The following is a 14,250-nucleotide window of genomic DNA, read 5'->3' as shown; positions in this document are numbered from 1 at the left end:
ACCTTTAGTTTTGTCTTCTATAAAATCCGAATGAATGGAAGGGGTTCAGGGCATGAGTTTGGATACCAAACTGACTGGGATTGGAAGCTGGGCTTTTTAGTTTCTGGCTGTGTGCCCTCGGTGGGTTACCCAACCTCTTTGAACTCATCTAATAAGTGCAGATAAAAGTATTATCGGTTGAATTTGCTTACGTGGGTGCCACGCAATTCTACTGTACTGACCTCATGGGGTATCTGGGAAGATAAAAGGAGACAAGGTATGTGGTTACAGCTCTCCGAGTTATTTGGAACACCCCAAAGAGCACTGAGAACACTCATCATGCATTTTTTTAGTGCTCACACATAGATAAAACTCCCAAAGAGAACTACACTGTTGAAGCAGAACTTTGTGGTTGAGGAATCCAAAGCTTGCAACAGAATTGCAGAGTTTACAGCACATACCCCTCCACCCCTTAACACAACACAATACAAGACAAAGTCGAACCCAGATCCAAATGCATTGGTTCCTGCAAGGAATATAGTGGTATCTCCATTTATTAGAATATACACACTCATGTGCTGACAGAAGTCACATCGAGGGCATATGATTAAGCTTCTGTGAGTGTGACCTTGTGCTTGACTGAAGATGGTAAAAAATTCTTTGCTACTTCTCCTATCAAGAGATGGAGTCCAGTGTGTCTCTTGTTGGATCTGGGCTCACCTTAGTGACTTTCTTGGCCGATAGCATACAGTGGACATGATGTTCTGGAACTTCCAAAGCTAAAGCCACGAGAAGACGTTCAGATTCTGCCCAGGATACTGTGTGGAAGCCCCTCACCATGTAGAGTCTCACTACCCAGAGGCTAGCACACTAGAAAGGATAAGAAGTAAGTACATGGAGAGGCCTGGCGAGCACACGAGGAAAGAGAGAGAAGTGCCTGGCCAGCCTCAGGCCTTTGCACCATTCTCAGCCGATGTCTCAGACATCTCAAGGGGGAGAATCAGGTTGTCCCTGCACAGCCCTACTTAAATTTCAGCTTCAAAACAAAATATGTGGGGCCGGCACCGTGGCACACTAGGTTAATCCTCTGCTTGCAGTATCGGCATCCCATATGGGTGCCAGATTCAGTCGCGGTTACTCCTCTTCCAGTCCAGCTCTCTGCTGTGGCCCGGGAAGGCAGTGGAGGATGGCCCAAGTGCTTGGGCCCTGCACCCCATGGGAGACCAGGAGGAAACACCTGGCTCCTGGCTTCAGATCGGCGCAGCGCACCGGCCGTAGTGGCCATTGAGGGGGGGTGCTGAACCAATGGAAGGAAGACCTGTCTCTCTCTCTCTCTCCCTCTCACTGTCTGTAACTCTACCTGTCAAATAAAATTTAAAAAGTATGTGCCAATTTTTTGTGCTGTTAAGTTTTGGGATAGTTTGTTACACAGAAATGCATACCTGGTAGAAAATACATTTCTTTATTGTCTGAATTTTTTTTTTTACAACCAACACATGTTTCCCCTTTAGTTTGAAAATAAAAGGGAAAAATGAAAGAGAAACTTAAAGGAGACAAAAGCCTTTCTAGACAGAGGAAACGTCTGCACTCTTCATGTTACTAGCCTCTACAGCAACCTTTCCTTACTCTTTACTTAACTTGGATTGCAACAGGCTATTCGGCCTCTTCTGAAGAAAATCACCATTTGATACCTCTTGTCATCTCATGAAACATAGAACCTGTTCCTAACAGCTGCCAGCACGGGGCAAAGCGCCTCTGAGATTCTAAGACATGAGCTCCATCTCCCTCGGGGTTGATAAATCATTCTGCATCTGTCCCCACATGCAGTTTGCCATGCCATTATTCATAAATTGATTTGACTCAAACCTAGCTAAAAACAAAGGGGCGCCATTGCTTTAGCGCCTGGAAGCTGGAATCTCTTGTGGTGCGACCTGAGGGAAAGATCAAGCTCCCCTGTGAGGAATATGGTCTTTAGGATCTTAGATCACAATCTCAGGGAGTCCTCTGTTGTGCGACTGGAGAGCTGGAGAGCGGGCAGTGGGTCATATCACCTCTTGGCTTCTGTCTCCATAGAACAAAGAGGTGTGACTTGATGATCTTGAAGACCTCCTGTAGTCAGGATTGAGGCTAGGGCAAAGGCCCCAATATTGCTTTGGAACATGTCAGATAAATCAACAGTGGAAAGGCGTTGTCTACGGTGTGATCACAGGCAGAATGCCAAAGGTTCAGGGGGAACTAAAGGAACATTCGTCCTTCCTCCAACCCTTTTAGTAAAGGGTCAAATTCCTGCGTGTTAGGAGCTTGTGTTAATCCATTTCTGATATCATCAGTTGAATTCACATATAGCAAAATGCCCAAAGCTAGAGACTTTATAAGAACAAGAAGTTTATTTAGCTTACCATGTCGGAAACTAGAAGGCCAAGATTGAAGGCCCCGTGAGTTCATCCTCTGGTGACGGCTCCGCTGGCTGTATCAGAACATGGCATCATGGGAGGAGCACCTGTGAAAGAGAGAGGTCACATCAGGAGACAGGAAGTCAGAGAGCAGAGAGGGGCTGCTCTTGCTTTTTTAAAAGAACCCACTCTCTAGGAAGCTAACCCAAACTGCAAGACCAGCAGTAGTCCCTTTTGAGGTCAAGGCCCCTCATGATTTAACTACCTCCCATTGGGCTTTAGCTCTTAAAGTTCCCACCACTGCCTAATAGTTTCACATTGGGACCTAAGCTTCCAGTAATGAACCCTTGGGTGACAAACCCTATACAAACCCTAGCAGAGCTTTTAGGAGAAAAGGAATGCCAGCTTGGCACAGACTTTGGATTCTGAGAGGAATAAAGTACAATCACCATTTTGGAAGGTGTGTGATATCCTGAAATAGGCAGATCTTGGACAGGAGTTTTGCTGTTTCCTGGTCGGGGAGTGGTTTGGTGTTTCCTGATGTCCTGGTATGGGCCATTGTAGAGTGGGTATCAGCCATCCCCTCCTTACAACAGCAAAGCAGGAAGCAAGCAGCTTTCTGAGAGAATGTACATCGTTCCAACCCTCTGGTGCAAGAATTCCCTCAACAGTTAAATGCAGGCTCCGCTCACCCAGTGAATTCTAATGAGGTAGCCTGCTCAGCTGTCAGCAATCCTCCCTGCTGGAGAAGACAGCAAGCAAAAGAAAATATGGCATGCGACGCACAAGCAGTTTACTTTCCCCTATCAAGGGACGTGCACATCAGTATGGTTCCATTATGACTGGACTCACATACAAACCTAGCAGCAAGGAACCCTGGAGCCACTTACCCTGGGTCCAGAGACTCCTACACAATATGGTTGGTATAGAAAGGGAATTTTAGGAAGTCTATTAGGATGAATCTAATGAAAAATGCAGGTTTCAAATGCACATCCACACACATATCCTGTGAATTCCTAAGCTGAAGTGAAATGGGAGACATTTGAGCTTTAGTTCCCAAAGGCCTATGCTGCTATTAGTTCACAAAGCAGGAAAATGATTTACAAAGACAAAAATGAGAAATCATGGGGAAAAAGTGCCAGGGGTTCTAGACTTACCTTAGCCATTAGCTTTGTTGTTTGTGAAAAGACAGGGAAACATTAGGCTTGCATCTGTGACAAGGGAAAGCAGGAGATGTCAGTGGCGTGGGAACCGTGGGAACAAGTGTAGCATATCTGCAGAACCGTAGATCTTCATCGCAACTATTTCAAATCATGTTTCCTTTTTAACCTGGAAACTGTTTTCCATTTTAAAATTGACTTGTGAGATATAAAACAGCATTGTAAAGGTACGTGAGTTTTAGCAAATGTATACACCTGTGCAAACAACGCCATCATCAAGATATAGCACATTTTCATCATTCCCCAAATTTTCCTTCTGTTCTTTCACAGCTAATGTGCTCTCTAGCCCTTAGCAAGCGCTGAGTCACTGTCGACGACTAGGAGTTAGCTTTGCCTTTGTCAGAGGTTCATATGAATGGAATCGTTCAGCATGTACTCATGTACTCGTGTATGGTTTCTTTTGCTCAACATAACAGTTTTGAGATTCATCCGTGATGTTGGTTTCCTTTACATAGTTCGGCAGTCCAATGTATGGACAGAGCAGAATTCTTAAATCACTCTTCCGTTGATGAACATTTAAGTTGTTTCAAGTTTTTGTTGTTGTAAATAAAGCTCTTAGAATGCTTGTGTATAATTGTTGGTGTAGACAAGCTTCCATTTCTCTTAGCTAAATACCTAGGGGCGAGATTGCTGGGTCTTATGGTGAGTTTATGTTTAATTTCATGAGAAATTGTCAAACTACTTTCCAAAGAGGTTCAACCATTTTACATTCCCACTAGCATTGATGTAGATGCAGATGGAATTGAGCCACATCCCACATACAGTATGTAAACCAATCAATTGTCCATGAGAACTTTCTTAGTGAATCAATCACTCAAAATACCACACATATGTTTTGGGGCTCGCAACTCTGTATCATATGTGTAGGTATGCTTACATATTGTATATCAATATGTATGTGTATTTATTTATTATTTATAGTAATAAGTAACTACATATGTCCCATATCATTCTATGTGGTAAAAGATACAGATGTAATAATAAAAATAAAAGATTATCAAATAGTGTTTAAAGAATCTTTTCTTTATTTGAGCACCAGATTAAGTGGTTGCTTTGTTTTCTTTTAAGATTGATTTAATTTACTTGAAAGACAAAGTCACACACAGAGAGGGAGAAAGAGAGAGAGAGAGAGAGAGAGAGAGAGAGATCTTCTTTCCCTGGTTTACTCCTCAAATGATCACAAAGGCCAGGACAGGTCCAGCCTGAAGCCAGGAGCTGGAACCCCATCCTGGTCTCCCTCATGGGTGGCAGGGGCCTGAGTATTTGGGCTATCTTCTTCTGCTTCCCCTGGTTCATTAGCAGGGAGCTGTATAAGAAGTGGAGCAGCCAGGACTCAAACAGGCACTCTGAGATACCTGCATCATAGGCCACAACTTAACTGGCTGTGCCACAGTGCTGGCCCCAGGTGTTTTGGTTTTATTAACCGCATTAGCCTAGATCTTTCCTTCCTACACCCAGAAGGAGAACAGCCTGGGACAAAGGCTTGTGTACAGGTAGTTTATTGGGAGCAGAAATGAAGGAAACAGGGAATGAGAGAGAGAAGGTGGGCGAGCCTTAACAAGGATCTACTATAAAGTTGGCAACCGTAACAGGTGTCAAGTGCTCTAGTCTGCTGGACTTTTGAGCCTTATGGCATACACAACTCAGAACTCCCTGCCCATGGGATAGAGAATGAGCATCTATCTCTTGGGCCCCCTGCCCTCTGGCCAAAGGTATTCCAAAGGTTCCACCATATTTTCCACAGTGCATGTGTGAGCATGGACTGGGCCCCCACAAGTGTCCCACACGGCAGCATCACAGAAGGCCTGCACCAGGTATATTTCATGAGCTGAGGAGGCCAGGCATTGTCTCATTGCACCTGCTGAGAGCTACACAAAGCCAGCAAAGAACTGGGTGTTGCACCAGGGATTGAATCAAGACATGGGGCCAAAAGGAATTTGAAGTAATACCCAGAAAGTGTCTACACATCATTCACAGTTATTCAAAAGGCAATTTCTCTTTCTGTCCCTACCTGTGTGTGTGTGTTTGTGTGTGTGCATGTCTACCACTTTTACTTTTCCAAGTAAGGTTGCCTAATACATATAGTGAAATTCAAGGAGTGTAAATGAGTATAGGATGTGATTCCGTTATGTGTTAACAAACACATTTTCAAAAACGACTTTGGCAATGCGGTCAGAAATTTCAAAGACGGGTCAAGTTTTCATTCAAGCCATTTCCCCAAACTCACCAAAATGACATGGGGGTGGAGTGGATGGGTAATACCTTCACTGTTATCTTCTCTTGGTGATGATTTAGAGAAAAATCTAAAGCTTCCATGTTTTCCATAAATAACATGCAAATGTTAATTGAAGAAGAATATCCTTGAATAAAATTATAAAAATATTTAATTAAAGTGCTTCTTTATTGCATGCAAACAGAAGGCCACAGACTCTTTATATTGTAGCTCAGCTCATGTGCATCCTTAAAGTCCTTAAACATTTACAAATAAATGTAAATAGAACTATAACACCAGTACAATTCTAATTAACAAAATTGATTTAAAATAAGGAATAATATTGTTTTGCTGAAACTAAACTGCAACTGGCAGTAAGAGTATGAGAGGGGGCATTATGCCAACACAACCACAGGTCAAACAATGGCTTCGTTTGCCCAGTTCTTTGCAAATTATCTTCAAATCACTAGGAAACCTAAGCTCAAGCAATGAGCAGCAAGTACAAATGCTTCATTTACATATAACGGTCTGTGTTTGTGATTTTTTTAAATTAGGCAAAGACAAGGTCAGTCAAACTATTCATCATTAACTCAATCACGAACACACACACACACACAGATTGTAAAAAAAGGGGGCAAGGTCTGTGATTGTTTGGTCTCACCGTTTTACCTCTAGCAAGTGAGATATGGGGAGAGGGTTGAAGGCCCCATACAAAAACTGAATTCTTTGGTCATTTTTTAAAATGAGACTATTAGTATCATTTGAAAACAATCAAATATTTGGGGACAGTTAGACAAAATGCCAGCTTTGAGGAAAAAAAATCCCAAAGCTCTCAAATTCCCATTTGGCCTTTGCAAGCATAGACACAATCAGACACAGTCTGCAGCTCTTCTGAGAGGGGCCTGAGAAAACAGTGAATTCATAAGGATGGGGGCAGGGCTAATCAAGAAATATCGAGAAGGTCTGGGAGTATGACATTGCTAGTGATGTGTGGTTTGTTCAACAAACAAATAGGAAGGCTCAAGGGAAATGAAATTTCTCAGGACGGAAGAGCAAGTGTGCCTTGTCAGCAATTGTGGAGTGGAAACACAGAAGTCAAATCACTTCTGAGGAAATGGCTCAGTACAAGAGTTCAGGGAACACTGGAAGAAAACACAATCAAGATGCCCTAGAATTTGAACAGGATGCAATGTTTCTGAAGGGTTTCCACATACAACTAACTCTCTTGCATGGTAACGAAGGTAATTGTGAGTTCCCACTTATAAAAAATAAAGTGAGGCTCACATAGGTCAAATGCTTTTCCCATGGTCACAAAGGAAATCAGAAAGGAAAAACAACTTGAGCTGAGGTCTTCTGTCTCTTGTTCTTGCCAATATGTGAGATGAAAGCACTAGAGCCAATATAGTCTAGTGATCAGGTGTGTGGGCTTGAAATCAGACATCCAAGGGTCTGCAACCACCTCTCCCTGGCTGGGGTAGGCACCTGGCATACTCCATTCTCAGCCTTTCCATCATGCAATGAGATAATGCATATGATAGAGGTCCCTGCCTAGCACATAGTCAGTTCTCATTCAATGAAGTCATTATAGTTTTAAGGGCATATGGATTATGTAAGTCAATACACATGAGAATAGATGAATTAATGTGGATGAATTAATGCATTGGATACCAAAGCATTCTGAGATCAATATAATGGAATATAGTTTAGAAATATATTTGACACACTAAAAGAATTGTTTGAAAAAGGATAAACTATAGAATTTTGACTACTAAGGAGTGAAGAATGATAGTTCTTACCAAAAGGGAATAAAAAGAGAATTGGAGGCCAAATTGAACAATGAGATTAGACTGGGAAAGTCAACATTAACAATTACTCTTTTATGTTGCCATTCAAATATATCATGTTTAAAAGAAAGATTAGTTGATAGATGATTTAAAATTGCATCTCACTGTGAATGTAAGAAGATTCAAATGAAACTTGTAGGCGCTTTATGCATAGGAGAAAATGTCTAATGGGTAGATAAAAGACACATTTTGTAAGGCTCTCCTCAGATTATTTCAGTTCAATTCTCTTCTCTTCTGAAGACCTCATTTACTGAGCATGAACATGTTCGTGTTCGACTGCTTTGGTCTTATGTGCTAAGGACTTTGCTAGGTCCTGGAGATCAAAGATTTACAAATCCGATCCATAGCCTTTCAATGTCGAGGCTGATTCAAAGATATGAACATAAATTACTAAGGCACTGTGGTAGCACCTTTAGAAGTCCTGAAGTGCTAAGGTATCCAGATGAGGACATCGGTTGACCGAATTGTTGGCCCCAATTTTTCCTAACTCTGTTATTATACACCTACACATCCAATGTTGCCATGGCGTCACTGGAGGCAGAGTACTTCCCTGCCCTTGGACCTTCAGTTTAACAATATGCTTGGCATAGGTCAATGAGATCAACAGATGTGCCACAAGCAGAAGCTTGAATGCCTTTGCCTTCTTGTGCTTTTCATTGCCATGAAAACATTATACCATGTCTATTTTCACAGGTCCAAGCAGAAAGAGAAATGAGAACAGACTCGATTCCAGCCCACAACCTGGAACCAAACTCAGCTGAACTCTGCCTGGGTCAGCTAACCTTTAGCCAACCTACATACACTTAAGCAAGAAAAAGGGATTGTGCTAAGCCACCAAGTTTTTGGAGAAGGGTGAATTGTTGTGCAACACTGTGACAATGGCTGTGTGAGATGGGCCATGATGGGTGTGACAGGGAAAAACAGGAATAAAAATTGGTTGTGACTTTTTTTCTGCCAGAATTGTCTCCCCACACACCCTCCACTAAACACATAAGCACATCAGAAATCACTTCAAAAAGGTCATGGAAAATGAAATTAAACAATACTCATTTTGATGTAAATAATTTTGAAATCCAGGCATGATTTTTCGATAATATGCATTTTCCACTAACTTTTTGAAGACTTCCTTATAGTCATGGCTTTCATTTTTTTTTTTTTTGCATCAAAATAAACTAATCTTTTAATCCCATTTTCTGTGAACTTTCTGAACTACCTTCATACTGCAAAGAACAGTTGTAGGAATTGTTGCCATTGCCAGTGTTATAAATCAGACTTTGGGTTGGGTTGGGTTGAGGCAATGCAGGGCCCCTGTATTAACGTTTCATGGATATCTTCAGAGTACAAAGAATGAGGAATAGCATCCCAAAGCTCATCCAGTGCACAACACCCCTTCTTGTGGCTCTGGATTAAAATCCATGGCTCCTTCAGAAAAGCGCAAGCATGGTGCTGATTCTAATGTAGTCATAGCAGCCCCATCAACCATGAAAATCTAGAGATGAATTTCCCAGGAGGAATGAGCTGGTTTCGGTCACCATGGCCAAATTGTGCAACCATGGGTAATACAGCTTTTAAGACATGGATAAAAAATGTCAACTTGTACATCTCTCCAGGCAAATAGAAAGATGTGAAGGAAAGGCTGGGGGAAGTTTACAAGGGCTAGGCACAATGGTGAGAAAAGTAGTAAAGAAATTCTCTCTTATACTGTGAGGAATGCAGGCCTGTTTCACATGTTTCTTCCAGAGCGTAGAATAATACGATACGCATTTCAGAGACAGAGGGTTTTGTTAGAAGTTTTTGTTAATTTAAAAAAGAATTTAAGGAGAGGGTTTCCAACTAAAGCAGATGAGTCCCACAGTATTAATACAGTTAAGCAAATATTGGCGGATCATAGGAAATGAGGTTGAATAAATTACATGTTTTATCAGACATCTTTGGGCTTTGAAATTGCTGACAGCCCACTGTGGAATATTAAATCTCACATTTCTCAATTTGCCTTTTTATTGATGTTGGGGAGGAGGTCGTATATGAAAATTTTCTTCTCTCAACACTTATAAAATATTGTGTATATATTAACATATGTGTAAATATTTATTTTTAAATGTGTCACAGGCTGAGTTTCCCCTGAAGCTGAGCATAAGACAAGGACTGGGGTGCAGAGAGTTTATTTGGAAGGTGATCCCAGAAAGCATGGGTGCACTTGCTGGGAAGTGGTAGGGGGTAAGACAGGGAAGGGGAGCCAATACAGGGCTTATTCACTACCACAGTGGGAAAGCAGGGGTCAATCCTGTTAGAGACCTCTAGGAGACAGTTTGGATGTTAGTCTCACCTGAGAAGCAGGACACTAGCATACTTATAATGAACTTTTATCCGATATTGGCTGAGGAAATTTCCCCGGTGTTAACCCCCATGCACATCCAATCTTCCTGCCATGAGCAGGGCCTGAGAAAAAGCCTTGTGATAGAGAGCCCCCGGCCAGTCCAGTGGGATGCTATAGGGTGGACAGGATAGAGAGTGCCAAGGGGACATAGGCCAAGTGCCAGCAGTGTGTTATAGAAAGTACATATGAGAAAAGAGTTATATATTAGCTTAAGCCTTATGAAGGCATTCACTTATCTAGGCCACCAGCAGTTCTTGGACCACACTGAGAATCAGATGTGAATCACAAAATCCCTTTCATTACTGGATTAGCAAAAGGTCTGCAGAGGAGCCAAGGAAGGCCAAGAGGAAGACAAAGCAGCAGTGCACAATCAAAGCACACGGTTTTTTAATGTTTTCATAGCCAGGATGACTAGGCCGAGGTGTGTCTGCTGCCCAAGGTACTTCATTCCAGCAACTTGCCCACAGACATACAAGGAAGTAGTGCACTGGGGATTGGTGCACATCTGTCTGAATTCCAACTTCCTTCTCCACCAGACAGGCCTGCTACAGGCTTGGGTTCCCTTCCCAGAGAAGAAAGAAGCCATGTACTTTGCAAGACAAATGGCCCTAAATGACAAAGGACATGGGAGGCTTCGTGATGCTAGCCAGGAAGTTTTAGCCTTTCTTGGTTGGGAGAATCCTTTAAGAATCTGTGGGAAACTGTAGATAGATCCTCTCCCTCAGAACCAAACTCACGTGCACAAGGAAAATATGCATATTCTTTCAAGAGCCTCACAAGTCATCAGAAGCCCCTCTGTGTGTCCTAGGTTAAGCTACAAGATGACAACAACTACTCAAATGTGTGCTGTGATTTTTTGGCCCATTCAGAAAGAAATTTCCAGTTTTTAGAAAATTCCCCATGCTCTCTTCTTATTCAGATTACCTGTCTCCAATAAGCAGTTCTCATGTTAGGTCTACAATCGCAGCCAGCCCAAGAGCCTCAAGTAGCCTACAGGATTACAGATGTTAATTTATGATGGGCTCCAGTAGGTTGCTTCTGGCTCATATTTAAATCAGAAACCCTGCCAAACAAATGAGGTCAATCAATGCCACAGAGAGGTTATCTCAAATTAGAAATTAGCTGGGCCCAAGGAACACACCCAACTGATTAAGGATTTTACCAGGACTGAAGCATTAGAAGCAATTAGAGTGGTAGGGATCCATTCTCCAAATGCAAGTCTTTTCCCTCCCTGACTCAATACTTAGAAAGTTGCTCTTCTGAGAAGCCAATAGGACACAAAAATGTTAAGTCAAGGGAGTCTGGCAGATCTGGGGCCACATCCCTGTGGCCCCTATAATTTTCTGTGACTCTGGACAAGTTAGTTTATCTTGTGATCCTCACTTTTCACTTGTAGGCAGAGGGTCAGTACTCCTTTCCTTATAAGGTTGCTGTGGGAATTAAAATGGGAAATGAAAGTTCCTGACATACATATCTCTGGTCTTCATCTCAACATGTCTTGATTCTAATTCCCTTATTATTATAATGGCTGTGTCCCAAAATAGCATAATGATATTCAGATTGAACAAAAATGCTTCTTCAATTATTCCTGTGTTCGTAGGCTGCTGAAGAACTGTTCAGACTGGTCAGAATCAATTACCACAAGTATCTCGGGAAGAAAATCTCTACATTGAAAAGAGCTCTAAGTCTAAGATGATAGTCTCTTTATTTCCAACTATTGTTATCAAATTATGGAACCATAGACAGAAGTGGAAGGAAGCAAAAAAGTCATGTAATCCAACCCTGAATTTCACAGTGAGGACGGTGAGACCTAGAGTAGTTGAATGTCTTGCAGAAATCACACAGTTAATGACAGAGTAGAAACTGGGTTCTAAATATCCAGGCTCCCAATCTTGTGTTCTCTCTACTGTATCATGTGTTTTCTACTAATAAAACCGAAGTGCAGGAGAAATAAAAAGAAATTTTAAAAAACCTTTAGGAATTCAATGTGATGAGCTGTTATCCATATTGAAAATGAACAGGCCGGCGCCACGGCTCAATAAGCTAATCCTCTGCCTTTGGCGCTGGCACACCGGGTTCTAGTCCCGGTAGGGGCGCCGGATTCTGTCCCGGTTGCCCCTCTTCCAGGCCAGCTCTCTGCTGTGGCCAGGGAGGGCAGTGGAGGATGGCCAAAGTGCGTGGGCCCTGCACCCCATGGGAGACCAAGAGAAGCACCTGGCTCCTGCCTTCGGATCAGCGCGGTGCGCCAGCCGCAGCGTGCCGGGCGCGGCAGCCATTGGAGGGTAAACCAACGGCAAAAGGAAGACCTTTCTCTCTGTCTCTATCTCTCACTGCCCACTCTGCCTGTCAAAAAAAGAAAAGAAAAGAAAAGAAAAGAAAAGAAAGAAAGAAAGAAAGAAAGAAAGAAAGAAAAGAAAATGAACAGAAAGTACCTGATAAATAGTGAGCCATTCAGTATGTGGTTTTTGGATCCTCATTAGTTCCACCTGTTTTGGCATGTGGACCATTCCACCCTGGAGCTAGAACCGTGGGAGTTGAAGAAGACAGGTATTGTGGAAGGAATTACAGTGAACAGGCAGATGCAAGATCTGGATCCCAATTTCAGTTCTGGTGCCATGTTAATGCATAACATTAATCAACTCCCTCAACCTTTCTGAGTGTCCATCTTTTAATCTGTAAAACAAAGTCATCCCATGAGAGGTTGTTCCCTGTGTCCTTTAGTATTCCCTTATTCGGCTTTCCCAACAAAGTCCTCATCTCCTCTACAACCTCATGTCTACTGTCTTGAGGGGCTGCTAGCACATGAAGGAGGAACAGAAACTCTAGGGAGGAGAGCAGAGGAAAGACTGGAGGGAGCAAGGATCCAAGGGGAGCAAATAGAGAAGCAGGTCCTTGAGAAAAGGAACCAGCCCCAGGAATCGGGGATTTTAGCCCTGGCCCCTACTCAGGGAGGTGACAGCTTGAAATTTGGGTCTTGAATGCTTGAATGTGCTTCCACGAAACAAGGACAGAAAACAACCTCATTCATTCACTCATTTACTCAATCAATACACTTTTCATTTTTTGTAACAGATTTATTAAGATATTCCAGACAATTCACCCATTTAAAATGTACAATTCGATGGTTTCTTATGGATTCAGAATTGCACAATCACCACAGTCAATTTTAGAATATTTTCATCACCTCAAAAAGAATCTCCATATTCTTTATCTGTATCTGCTCCATCCCTCTATCCTTTCCCCAATGCCACACAACCACCACGCCACTTTCTGTCTCTCCAGATTTGCCTATACTGGATATCTCATATGTTATGTGAGTGGAATCATAATACATGGTCTTTTGTGACTGACCTCTTTCAGCAAGCATAGTGTCTTCATAGATCAGTCATGTTCGAGCACGCATCAGGACTTTATTACTATTAACAGGTGAGTAATATTCTATTGCATGAACATTTCACATTTATCCACTCATCTGCTGATAGATCTTTGAGTTGTTCCCATTTTGGGGTGATTATGAATAATACGGCTATAAACACTTGTTTATAACATATAACATGTATGTACATATATACATAACATATAAAACATGTTTGTAAATGCTAAAAAAATTTTGTGTAGATCAATTTTTGAGGCCTGTTTCATACCAAAATTTCTGGAACCTAGAGATACAGAAATTAAGATCACTGTTTTTCTCAAGGAAGTCACAATCGTATAGAGAAAGAATGACATGTTTTGATAAAGCTGTGACAATCTGCTGTAATAAGTGTGACACAATGGTATGTGCAAAAAGAGAGGCAGAGAAGCTGACACTTGAAAGAGATGTTGAAAGTGAGTTCGCCAATAGGTTTAGATGAGAGACAGCAAACTATAGGCTATGGGAACTACATGTGCAAGAACACAGAGGAGTCACAGAACAACATATTCTAGTAATTGCTAATAAAATCAGTGCTATCTAATCTGTATGATGCTTGCTATTTTAAGCATGGCTCTAAACACTTCACTTATAATAATTAATTTACTCCTCCATCTTTTTTTTGAGATTTAAAAGCAAGATTTATTAGAATCAAAGATCTCCAGAAAGAGCGGCATGGAGGGGGACTCCAAGGGAGAAAAAAACCCAAAGAGGCTGGTGGTACTGGGGTTTTTAAGCACAACTTTGGGAAGAAAAAATCTTGACATTCAGTTATAAGGTGAGGACAAAACCCATCAAAAGAGCTGATTTGCA

General features: G+C 41.9%; 1 long non-coding RNA gene across 2 annotated transcripts in view; it reads right to left on the bottom strand.

Moving 5' to 3' along the window:
• Positions 1 to 14,250, bottom strand: part of LOC103351789 (uncharacterized) — a 112,864-nt gene that overhangs the window by 59,379 nt on the left and 39,235 nt on the right. For both annotated transcript variants that reach the window (XR_011385625.1, XR_011385624.1), the window contains 2 exons: positions 3,530 to 3,583; positions 2,379 to 2,479 (listed from right to left, as the gene is read on the bottom strand). This is a non-coding gene — a long non-coding RNA (uncharacterized lncRNA). The remainder of the gene's footprint in view (positions 1 to 2,378; positions 2,480 to 3,529; positions 3,584 to 14,250) is intronic.

Source organism: Oryctolagus cuniculus, chromosome X, assembly GCF_964237555.1.
Source record: "Oryctolagus cuniculus chromosome X, mOryCun1.1, whole genome shotgun sequence".
Taxonomy (NCBI): Eukaryota; Metazoa; Chordata; class Mammalia; order Lagomorpha; family Leporidae; genus Oryctolagus; species Oryctolagus cuniculus.
This window is presented reverse-complemented; position numbering and strand designations above follow the sequence as displayed.